The following is a 13678-nucleotide window of genomic DNA, read 5'->3' as shown; positions in this document are numbered from 1 at the left end:
ACGAAGAACCACAAATGCAATGGAACCATGCAACAACTAAGCACCAACAACAACTAAGGATTCTGGGAGCGACCCACAAATACTTAACTCAAAGAACGATGGCGTCACCAGGAAGGCCCGTCAATCGTCTCGCTGTACCAAGGTCTACGCCAGGCGTCAAAACAGGTCGACAGTCAGGGCATCAGTCGGTCGCAGCCGTCAGGAGGCGGGGATCTTCGCGGGAAAAGTCTTCGGGCCACTTGTTTCGACAACAGGATCGATGAAGTGGGGTGCACCTTCCCTCGGAGATTTCACACGAAGTTCCTCACGATCGTTGGGCTTTGGACCGGTACCACTGATGTCGCCCTACGTTGGGCGCCAACTGAAGGACTGGGTTTTTCTAAGACCCAGCGGTGCCAGGGGACAACACCTGAAACATTCGTGGGTTACCTGTTCCGGCGTACTATTGACAGAGACACGGGACACTTCCTTTGGCGTCAAAGATCAGGGTTTATTTACTGCAGGGAACACAGAAGTCACAAGAAGTACAACGTATGTAGGTTCTAGGAGACTGCTTCAAATTGTATCTGTGGATCGCTCCTTTTATACAGTTTTTCGTCATACAACAGCATGGCAAACAAAAGGTTACAACCCAGTTCCCACAGTAAATTTCATAGGGGGTCGCTTTCATGTATTCAGGGTCCCAGAACATAATTACAGTAGCATCGCCGGTTCCCAACTGTAAAAGTACATCTTCCCACCATTAGTGCATTCCATTCCGGCTGTAAACGAGTTAAGGAAGAGTCATAAACAGGTGCAGAGAAAGACAAAGATAGTCAACAGATTGAAAAGAGTGTAAGGGGGTGATATCGGAAACACGATTGCAGGATCAAAGGAGACGCGCCTAATGAATGCACAGCTGCAACAATAGACCGGCACGGCAAGATGAGCCTCGAGCGGGGCCATCTGCCTTTGCAGTGTCATCCCCCTCGTCATAAAGACACCATCAAAGGAACACGTGTCTTCCGCAAGAGTTTGGGAATCCCGGGGTCACAAAGCGGACAGTGTCCGTTCGCTGGCTACTTGAGGGCAAGAAACAAAATGGATGCTGTATCTAAAATTGAACCCGTGGGTTCGGATGAAGAAACCCACGAACCAGACGAACGGTTTAGGTCAGCATAGCGAAAACGCGTACACCCACTAAACTCGTCCATATTCGAGCGAGTCGAAAACACCACTTACAATTGTCACGGAACCTCAGCTCCTCTGTATTTCCTCCAGCTCTCCAAACAGTTCAGTTGCTCTGCATCTGCATGGGTGTGGCCACTCCTAGGTACTGGGGTGGGGTGGTTGCATGTGATTGGTTAGTTCCTCTGTTGCTTTGTTGTGGGGTCTTTTTGGATCTTCCGATTCGGTATTTACCAATTCGGTATTTACTGATTCGGTAAATACCGATTCGGTAATTCCCATTCATTCCTATGGGCCTGTCAGGGGGTAAAACCTCCAGCAAGACATCATGGTCCTGTATCCGGTTTGTGCTCCTTTGCAGTCAGCCTGAACCTATGACTTTGTCATGTGTCCACTCAAGGGAAAACCCTTTGTTGGAGCAGTTTTTACCTAAAACTTTAAAAGTTAATATCTCTGGTTCTACTTAGTGGACTTTTGTTTTATGTATTTACATGTTTTCTAGTTTCCTAAATTAGGTTGCGATTTTATTTATTTTCTGGTGTCATGTGTTTCTGTTTGAGTACTTCATAAATAATTAGGTATATTTAGGATGAGTATTTGAGGTGGATTAATGCCCCCTCAACTAATACACCAGTTCCCTAAAATATGTTTAACTATTAAAACTTGACATCGAAGCTGACCTTAGCAGGAGAAGTGGTCTTGAACCTAAATCTACCTTTCTCCTGTTTCTTGGGGGTGATAATGCAATGGACACCTTCCAACATTTAGTTACTATAGATCTACATAAACGGGAAGACGATTATGTGAGAAAGAAACCCAAACTTTGAGACAATTTAACATGGGGAGAAAGAAAAGTATTAAGACAACTGAGCCAACAACCAGGTTTGATGATGAAGGAGGCGGACAAAGGGGGTAATCTAGTCCTTCTGAATACGGAAGATTACTTAGAGGAGATTGACAGACAATTGGGGGGCATTAACTCACATGCCAGACTACCAGGCACCCCGCTTAAAACCATTACAAGCAGTCTAGAACTGAAGCTGAAAGGATGGAGATAACAGGGTCCCATTGATTACCAAGAGTTTAAATATCTTTTTGTCTCCAACCCAGTCTCACCATGTATATACACTCTCAGGAAAATTCATAAGACTGGGGGTTTCCCCCCAGGTAGGCCTATCATCTCAGGGATAGGCTCTCCAACCGAACATGTTTTGGAGTATGTAGATCAGTTACTCCAGCCTTTTGTTAAAAATTTACCATCTTTCATCTTAGATACCAAAGACTTGCTTAACCAACTACTAGATTTTACCTGGACAGATGACTGTAGTTTCGTCACAACAGATATCAGCTCCTTATATACATCTATTCCTACAAAGGAGGGTCTGGAAGCGGCTAGATACTTTCTTTCGAAGAGAGATGCTTCTCTCTGGGAGCATACTAGAATGCTGCTGGAGATGGCCACCCTGGTTTTAGAGAATAAAGTTTTTTTAAATAATGGCGTTTGGTTTAAACAACACCAAGGTGTGGCCATGGGGTCGAAATTTTCTCCAGCATATGCAAATCTCTTTGATGGATGGCTAGAGAAATTCAACATCTGGGGACAATGTCCGGAACATCTTACTAATCATGCTATATATTGGGGACGATATATTGATGACAGGGGACACAATACAGTTAAATCAATTGTGTTCCTTTTTAAATTCCAATACCAACAACATTTGCGTTACACATGATCATGACAAATGCCAAGTTAACTTTCTAGATGTGAGACTGTACATTAAGAATAATTGTATTATGTCAACACTATACAGAAAGGAGACAGCATGCAATGCGGTTTTGCATGCAGACACCTCTCATCCTGGGTCACAGGTCAACTCCATCACTAGGGTGAGACGGAATTGCAGCGAGGACAACATTTTTAAACAGGAAATGACCAAAACCATCAAAAAGTTTGTTTCCAGAGGGTATGAAAGCAAGACAATGATAACAGCAGAGAAGAAGGCAGAACTTCTAGACCGCAATAAATTGCTTGCATACGCTAAAAAGGACAACAAGACTAAAAAGGGTGCCCATAAGAATGAAGTTGTGCTTGTGACTCTTATAACACATATAGTCACAAATTATACAACATCATTAAAAAATACTGGCATGTCTTAAGAGTGGACACAAACATACGGCCAGTAACCAGTGTTAAACCTAGGCTTGTCTATAGACGGGGTATAACACTAAGAGACAGGTTGAGCCCTAGTTTCTACAATCCCAAAAAGAAAAAGACAATCAATGAAACTCCACAAAATCTTAACTGGTTAGGAGGACCGGTAAATGGCTTCTACAAATGTGGCCACTGTACAGTATGTCCACATTCCATGAATAAAATCAAGACCTTTCAGTATAATACATTGACACAATATACATCAAATCTTTTATGAATTGCAATAGTAAATTTATAATCTACTGCATAATATGTGTCTGTCAGAAAATCTACATAGGTAGTACCATTAGGCCAGTGAAGGAACGGATACAGTAGCATATAAGGGCCATTAGGAATGGCAATGCCAGTTATCCTCTGGCTGTCAATTTTATTGAACACCATGGGACAGCCGATTTGCTACATCTCAAGTTTCATGGTGTGGAATCTGTACATGATAATCCCAGAGGGGGAGATAAGGATTTGAGCTTACTCAAATTAGAAGCCCTGTGGATTTGTAAATTGAGGGTGGTCGAACACGGGCTCAATTTCAACAAGGAGATGCATGTATTCCTGAAAGACTGAGATAATCAGCAATCTGTACCGTACCACCAGAAGATTGGGGATCCAATTTTTTGGGCATTGATAAGTGTAAAAGCTTCATGAATGGCTTAGTAGAGAGCTAATATCTGAATATGTCATTTAAAGTAGTGTTACTATTTTAAGAATGTTCTTTAAAAAATGTTCCTTACTGTATCAATGAATATGTAGTGGCTAAATGATGTAAAGTTGATGTGAGGTGTGACCGCGAATAAGATTATTTATCTAGAAAGAAAGTGTACTACTTGTTCCATGTATGGGGTGCAAAGTGTTAGAATCGAGTTGAAAACTTTATTGTCCACCGCACTATGTTGAAAGAACATGCATGATCCAATTGTGTACCAGATTAGATCTGTGTAATTAGCCCAAAAAATAGAAGGTACCGATATTATATAATGTATACTGACATGTACCATGTGATATGATTGTCTATAACGAATTTTCGAATACAGGAAAGAGGATTTTACTGTCAATGAGTTTTGTATAGGTATATTATGTTTTATCCTCATCTCCATACCTTTCTATACCTTCCTATATGCACAACTTGGTGTCTCCTGGTTGATCTTTCCTTTTACATTATGCTAGGTTGAGGCGCATTCCCTAGAAACTTTTAGTTTCGAACATGTCAAAAACTTCCAAAACAAGAAATGACTACTAAAATGGCGCTGACTTTTTATTTCTTGTCGGTGAACTTCTGGGCATTATTTATTCTGACCGCTGATGTCTAATAGTACGATATGGGCACATGGCAATCTTCCCGGGTTCTTAGTGGCAACATTGTTATAATGTTCCCTTTAATGGCTTATAAATGGATAGTTTTGTATTTATTCTTCACCTCCGATTTTTGTTTACATTAACATCTCGGAAAGTGTCCTTATACACATTAGTGTCTGATAAGTAACTTTTATGGCATACCGAACAACAGAAACTTAGAAATTATAGCTTCTATATACAATTTCTGTACTACAACTGTAGGGCCTTTAAAAAACTACCAATATGGTGGCGCTGCATGAGTCAACACGTGACTATGTTGAAAAGGTCACATGATGATAAACGCGGTAAGATGCCAGCATTTAACAGGGAGATACTTTTGGCCTCAAACAGAATACCACTAGGAAGGGAAACGGTGTGTACCAAACTACTATAGACATTACAGGTAAACGCTTCCAAATGCTCAGAGAGGCTTCATGAACCTTTTCTATTAATTTGGTTATCGTACATGGAAGCATTCAATCGCATTGCCTAGAATTAAATTGCAGCAAGTTAAGTAATGCCTGCGTTTTGTTTCTGTTTTACATTTTGATAGCCTATGACTGAATTCGAAATATGGGCTTGCACTGACAATTTGTCCCGTCGTTTGGACGTTGCAAAAACGTTTAGAAAATACTGTCTAGAATCCCTTCGACTTACTAAGGAGGTGAGCGCGTTTCTATCTACACAATCGTGAACTAGTACTAGACATTGATATCCATCGATAAGCTAAAAGGATTAGAATAATATGGAGATGGGCTTTTTCAAAATCGTGACATTTAAGTGTTTCCCGATTCTTTTTTAGTATGAACAAGGAAACACCCGGTGACTATTTATCAATTTTCGGGGTTCCTTGATTCTGGAACCAACAACTACTTCTACTACTCAAATTTAAAAAAAATTGAAATAAGTATATTTAATACAAAAAAAAGACTATGAGGTACTAAGGTATATAAGGTTGGCTACTTGGAGCTATTTGGGAGGGCAATTTGTTTAGGTGACCGTTTCGATGAACAATATAGTAATAGTTTGATGATGCATTTTTAGTTTTTCCTCCCTCTTACCATAGGAATGTCACATGGGAAATGTAGGGAGTCTTTTAAATTTAAATTTAATTCAGATAAAGGTGTAAAGTTTTATACGACTTGCTTAAAAATTAAAACTTTGTCTTTTACGTTTTGTGTCTCGCCACACGTGCCAAAGAAGTAATCCTTCACGGACGTGAGAATACTTGATCGGTCTTTCTGGACTATTACATCCAGCTATATTGTGTTTGATTTACCATTCCAGACACGTGATCTTGACATTAAACGACAATTTTCTTTAGAAGGTATTTATCTTTGTATCCACATATGGACTTGTAAACACAGGCTTTTTTCTTCTTTTTGCGGTGATTGGGTTTCTTTTCTTGTCTTCCTTTTGTGTTTTTTTGGAATCCTTCTTTGTGCACTTCACACAATCTGTATAAAACACTCTTTTTATGATCTTTTTTTCACTTTAAGAAATGGGGCGAGACTTTATAATTCACTTTGCATGATTCACTGATCAGGGCTCTCGCTCCAATCATTTCTCTTGATTCTTTCTTCTTGTTTTTCTTATAAATGGAAAGAATTGTGTTGGCCTATAAAAACACTAAGGGGCAGATTTATGAAGGACTTGCGCCGCCGGTGCGTCACTTTTTCCCATGTTAAAAATGATGCACCAGCGGCGCAAGGCCTTCATAAATCTGCCCCTAGATGTCTTTTTAATAATATGAATGAAATCTCTCCAGATGTAAAAACAACTGATTACAACAACATTTTTGTACAATTCTGTTAACCATCTTGAGAAAGTCGCTAAACGCGACGAAACACGTCTCGGCTGTGGCTGCGTTAATGTTGTAACCACGAAACATCTGTCAAGAATTTTGTCTGCTGAACAGATTTCACTGGAAGAATTCTGTATTAAATAATTCGACTGGTTGGGCTCAACCAGTCATTCGACTGGTTGGGCTCAACCAGTCTCTAAAAACATCCATTGTTGTGCTCTGTCTATATGTTCAAATTGCTATATATATATATACATACAATATACAAAACAAAAGAACATCGGAGCAGTAACGGGGTCCATCCTCACTGAAGGCAAGGAAGGCAGGGGGTGACAAAAGACACATGCTGCAGGGGAAGGGGGGGTTGCAGTGAGTACCCCCACTGCAATAAAAAGGTGGCAAGTACCCTAGACCTGTGAGTATGCTTATCTCGGAAACTCCAGTACAGATGCGTCTGGTGAACACATTGCCCAGATGCTGGAAAAAGGGCACCACAAGGCCGGTCCTTGGTGCGGGCCGGTCACAGTAGTTGAGGTTGCTCTGGAGCATGGCTAGGTAAGCCTCTGGCTTAATAAATACAGCTCTAGCAGGATCATAATCCAGAGACCTGGCCACGGAGTGGAGATGCAAGTATCCATGAATGCAATGTCATTAAACACCATGATATATGCAGGTCTGACCATGGCAAAACCAGAAATACAAAGTCAATGCATGCTATAAAATGTGCTTGCATAACAATGTCAATACCCATATAAACAATGTCAATGTATGTCATAATCTCAATGACCTCCGTGTTAATTGCACATATTTTAACCAACTCATATCATTGCTGCTGCAGTCACACAAGTTGACCTCTCGATCAACCTCGAGTTAGTGATACGTGGTCAGACAGGATCTGTTATCCAAGCCTATTGATCGACAGTTCACAGGTGGGATTGCACTTAGCCCAAAGGCAAATGCACACCCAGGGAAAAGCCTGATCAATCCCTCAGATAGGCATTACATCACAAACAGGTCCAAGGAAATTGGCCCTAATAAAACACCTTTGGCCAAAGGCGCAAGTTCCCAGAATACCAGAAAGATAGATGCAATATAAAGCTAGAAACACACAGGCAAGCAGGACACAACATTCACACCACATGTAGTGATCATGCGCTCCCCATGCCGGACATCTGAACACATACACACTGGACCACACTTGCTCTGCCCAAGGTCAAGGGCCACCGTGTCCCCCTTATCAGATAGTTGCACAGACCATCCAGCATTTTGTGATTTCATGATTCAAGAAACAAGCACAAAATCAGCTGACTAGCATTATGAGCAAAATATTTATGATTTTGGATGCAAAATAAAGGTCTCCAAGAAGCAGCAAACAAAAGGTGACATTTTATTGGCTGTACATGCACACGTTACTACTTTGTGCCGTACAGCTGCGATATCTGTCTGCTTCTTCCAGACGAATTACTGTGTAGGGTTCAGGAGTTTAAGTTTAACACTGATGCAGAAAATACCAGTTTGCTGCCATCTGTGAAGTGAATAAAGGGAGGTGTGTGTGCCCCTCGGAGGGTGTACCCTCCGCCCAGCCGATGTGTGGTACTGATGGCAACACTTACAGCAGTGAGGATGAGCTTCACAAGCGAGCGTGCACACAGCAAATCAAGCTGCAGGTTGCATTGCAGCAAGACTGCAGTAAGTAGGGGGGGCAAGGGGTGTTGGGAGAGGGAACCTGCTGTATTGGGTTCTCATGGGGCTGTAGAGAGCAGGTTTTATGGCCCCCATCTGTGCAACATTGTGGATTTCTTCACGCTCCTTGTGGCACAATGCACTATGTGCTGTACTACAGGGCGACTTCTGCTACCTGGAGGGTCTCAGTAGGCTGACTTGAAGCATCTCAACTTGGAAGGTTCAAGACGTGCTGTCTCGACCAAACCCTCAGCACAGCAGTCAATTTTATACTGTTACAATGTTTGAATCATTAAATCAACATGTGACTAATTCTGTTTACTTCATTAAGTATTTGCATTCAATTCAGTCAGTCAGTCAGAATACTTTATTTCGATAAATCAATATCATAAAAGGACAATAGTACTATACAAAATTTACATATACTGCAAGACATAAATTATACCAGGTAAAATCACAATTAATATACACAGTAAAAAATATGACCAAGTTTTAAAAAATTCCCATTTAAAAATACATTAAAATTAGGTCATGCTAAAAAGGATACAAAACATCATACATTATAGATACCCACATTTCATTATCATTCAGTAAACATTTCCATTGTGTGAACATGGTACTCGATTTCATCCCAATATAAATCAACATTTTAGGAGTTATTGGTCATCTTCCTATTCTTAATCCTAGCAGCACCCACTAAGAAAATGGCAACATAGAACATGATCCTTGGGGTCTGCAATAATTGTAGAAACAAAAGTGCTGGCTTAACTTGAATAAACCCAGCCTCCTTTAGAATAGGGATCAAGAATTTCGTCCTTAATGCCGTGTAGTGACCACAGAACATCAAAAAGTGCATTGTGTTCTGGGTAGAACAATTATCACAAGAACATGGCTTTGCGTTTTCAGGGGTACTCCAAGTTGGGAAATGTCTAAGGTTCAGGTGGATCAAGTTAAAACGGAATCGAGTTGGAAGAAACCGATGATGTGGGTGATTCACAATGGTTAAATACATTTCAGGTCCTTCTTGGGTACTCATAATTATGTTAGCCCTCACAGTAGTTTTTTTAATTCCATTTGTTCTCTCTCCAAGGTTAGCATTTCTCCCATTGCACCCTTAATAAGTGCAATGTCCTTTGATGTTATCGACTCTGGAGAGGAAAAAAGCTCTCTGGCCTCCCTAATTTGGCAAAACTGTCTTTGATGTATGCTAGCCACTGAATTTTATTATATCTATCTAGCTGTAAGCAGTCTTTCAAAATGCTGTGGTTAAGGGGAACTTCCTGATTCAACCAGATCTTCAGCCAAGCTAGTAGAGGAACCATTTTTATCATATCTGAAATAAAACCTACTCCAAGTTCAGTGTGAGTTGTATATGACGGGGTACACTGTGGCACAGAGAGAACAGCTCTTAAAAATTTGTTCTCTGTAATCTGTAAACAATCCGGGGAGCAATATCCCCAGATTGAACTACCGTAGGTAGCCACTGCGAGGTATTTTGCTTTGTAGATTTTCATTAATGTTACTATTGGCCTAGCCCCCAGTTTTTTCAAGAAACCCTGTAGAGCAGAAGAGGTTCTTGCAAGGGAAATATTTCTATTTTTTAACTGTGGTCCCCAGTTCCCTCTCTCATCAAAAGTAATCCCCAAATATGGGAAACAATGGGGAGTCTACAAAGCTCTTCTTTGCCACAGGTAAAGGTTTTTAAGTTCTTCTTCTTAATACTCCTACCCATTATCATAATTTGGGACTCCTTAACATTTATCTTAAGGTCCAAAGAACCCATAAAATTCTCAAATACATCCAGAAGACGTTGTAGGCCAACCCCAGTCCGCGAAAGCAAGACGGCATCATCCGCGTATAGGAGAACTGGAATTCCAAGTTCTCCTACACGCGGGATGTCAAGGGATGCCTATTTTAGCGCGGGTTCCAGGGCATTTATGTAAATGGTAAATAAAAGGGGAGCCAGGATGCACCCCTGCCTCACACCCCTTTCTGAGTTAAAATGACTGATACAACGGCCAGCCGAAGTGACCCTGACAGAGGCTAATAGCCCTGAATGTAAGTCCGCCAGAAGATTGACTAAAGCCCTATCAAGACCCATATCAAGTAAAATTTGCCACAACTTTCACCGATTAACAAGGTCAAAGGCTGACGAGAGGTCCATGAACCCCAGATGGACCCCTCCTTGGGCTTGGTATATTTATCCACTAGCAGGTGCAAGTTGAGACCTTGGTCTAACCTGCTCCCCTTTGGTCTAAACCCGTACTGAACATTTGATAGGACCCCTTTCTGATTCACCCATTCATTCAGTTTAAGCAAAATGACCCTACCCAATATTTTCACAGAAGAGTCAATTAGATAAATGGGTCTGTAACAGGAGGGGTCCTGCCTGTTACCCTTCTTATAGACCCGAATAATATTTGATTTTTTCCACGAGGCCGGTATATTGTCATGGGTTAGGACATTAAAAACATTGCACAAGATTTTTGACCAAAATTTTGGGGCACATTTAAAAACATCTGCAGGTACCCCATCAGGGCCTGGAGCACTATTTTTCAGGGTCAGGTCTATTGCCCTTTCCACTTCTGCAACCTCAAAGGTTAAAGCAGAGCCCTCAACGATGTAAGTGGTGACCCCCATTTGCGAATCATTACTAGTTTCAGAATAAATTTTACTAAAATCTTGTATCCAACCCTCGTCTGGGATGTTTGCCTCAAGAGGGGAATTCTCCTCGCCCGAAAATAATGGTTGATTTATAATTTTCCAAAATAAACCACTATTTTTTAGGGTATCGGGGTCAAGTAGTCGGGCCCAAGCATCGTCTTTCAACTCCTTTTTTCTTTCTAGAATGGCTTTTTTATACACGGTCCTTAAACTAGCTATTTGAGCATGGTTTTTTGGAGTGGCCTTCAGGGCTTTAAGTAAGTCTCCGTGTGCTTTGGAGCATTTTCTATCAAACCACCTCTTACCTGAGAGCGGCTTCTGACTTGGACCAGCAAGTATGCTATGATTAATTTCAAAACAAATATTATCAAAGGCAAGAACAACATCTTTAATTTGTGCCCGATTTGCAAGGCATATTGCCACTTCATCCTCATGCTTATTCAATACCTCTTGCAAAAAGGTTTCAGGGACAATATTTGTCCATTTTAACCTGCGTCCTTGATCTTTGACGGACACATTTAGGCTAACTCTGTGAGTCACCTTTTTCAATGAAAGTAGGTCCGTATGCTTTATTTCCATAAAGACCGGGTTGTGGTCACTAAAAACCGAGACCTCAGTGTTATAATTTAAAACCTTACACAACAAAAAGAAGGCATAAAAATATAATCAATGATAGTACCATCATCTTTACCCTTAAATGTAGGGGACCTACTTTTACCATCCCCGCAACCTGACTCATATAAATTCCATCTAGAAAGGAAGTTTTCTAAGTACTCCCCCCCGTCTAGTATGTTCCAGATGAATGGACGAAGAAAGAGGAGGGCCTTCTTCCTCACGACTAATGCATGGTAGGGTGCAGGGGTGAATGTTAAAATCCCCAAGAAATATTATTTCAAAGGTATTCACATTTACACTGTAAGATGACAAACATTTGTCCGATACATCCAAATTGTGACCGGTACACTCATTTGCATTTGAATTATAAAAGTTTATGAACAAAATCTTGGACTTATCCTGGGTAGAAAGTTCAACGATTAGACAATTATCACATCCTGAATTACACTGAGTTATTGTACCGTTTTTATATCAAGTTTAAATAGACTTAGTAAACCGCCCTTGGCTCTACCTGCAACACTACTGGTTACAGGAGTGCAAAAATGACTTTAACCATCCAAAGAAAAGCTGTTAGCTTGATCCCAGGTCTCTTGTAGAACAATAATGTCAAAAGTTTTTAATCTATTAAGCCACACAACATTTCCAACTTTGGCCTTAATACCGGCAATATTCCAGGTTGCAATTCTGAAAGTGGGTGGGGCGGGCTGAGCTAAGGTCCTAGGTTCGATTGGGAGTCAATCATTTTCCTCCAGTGAGGATAAAGGGGTATAGCGATTGAATAATGGTAGGGCTTGATCAAATTGGTTGTACGTGCGAGCCAGCTGATAACAATAAGGATCCTGACTGTTTAGGTGTTGATAAACATTTGGCGCAGAACAGGCAACTCCCCTTCTGTTTCCGTTGACTGGAAACTTATGCTGATGAGGTTGTAGAAGCTGGGTATTAACAAGATGGTTATAGAAAAACCCAAGAGGCCTAGCACATTCAGTATTATCCACTATGGGTATGGAAGCTGCTCTAAGAAGGACAGTGGCAACATGTTGCGGGTGCTTAAAATTTATAATGATACAGTCCCCCCTAGTGTTCTTTCTAGCATTACTAATCCAATTGACTCTTCGTGTAGAAATTATGTCATTTGAAAAAGCAAATGGAAAACCACAGTTCCTATTCACCCACGCTAGTGTTTTGTTTTTTAAGGCAGCATGGGTTTCTGATCTAGAATCAGTAAGACTAGAATCAATCTCAGGGACATTCGTTAATACGACTGTGTATGGAACACACTCCGGCGGGAGATTAACTGTAGTTCTTCTCTTAGGCACACTTCTCTCGCCGTTCTTCCCCCCAGCTATAATGTTCTGGCTACCAGTATTTGGTGGAGAAGGTTGTGTTACTGGTGCTGGAAGTGATGGTGGATTGCGGATTGGTGCCTTTGGTGGTTGAGTAGCTAATGTATTTTGTGCAGTGTCCATGGCCCCATTTCCCCCTATGCTAGCAATACCTGCAACCCCTATTACATTATTGCCAGCAGTGGCACACTTATGTGTATTAGTCAGGGTTATGTGTGATTCTAGAAGGCCCCCTAATCTAGAGACCTCTTGAGTAACCTGGTCTAATTTTACAACAAGAGGTCTAATCATGAGTTCTAATTTTGACTCGATGATACTTGCCAATAGCTCAATATGAGCAGGGAGTAGATTATTCAGCTCAGCGTTATTTGCGGATTCAGATGCACTCTCTGAACTAGTTAATGTAGTCCCTGTCTTTTTTAATTTCCTGCCCCCCCGCTTTACAGGAGCCTTCCTACATACCCTCACAACTCTTCGAACAGGCGATTGGGCTAGTGAAGGCCTAGGAGAGGGTGTCGGGATCAAACACAGGGTAGGATCGGTTAGTTCTTCCCGCTCATCCTGTGTCTCCATTACAACTATCCGCCTGAGCTGTAGGAGCTAAAGGTGATCTCGGACTTGTAGGTGAGGCTATTGGGCTTACCCTATTTAATGAGAGTCACCTTTTTTTATTGATCTTACTGACCACCTTAACTAGATAGTTATCCATTGTCCTGGTCTCAGTCAATGTCGATGCTTTTGCCGATCTAAGTTTCAACATTTTAGGGAGCCTAGGGCTCTTCAAAGTTGATGACACAAGTACTATTAAAAAGACAACTTCTCACCCAGGATGTGCTTCTAGTTTGAGTTCATTTAAAA

Source organism: Lissotriton vulgaris, chromosome 11 (assembly GCF_964263255.1).
Source record: "Lissotriton vulgaris chromosome 11, aLisVul1.2, whole genome shotgun sequence".
In the NCBI taxonomy this organism is placed as follows: domain Eukaryota; kingdom Metazoa; phylum Chordata; class Amphibia; order Caudata; family Salamandridae; genus Lissotriton; species Lissotriton vulgaris.
Note: the sequence above shows the minus strand (reverse complement) of the source record.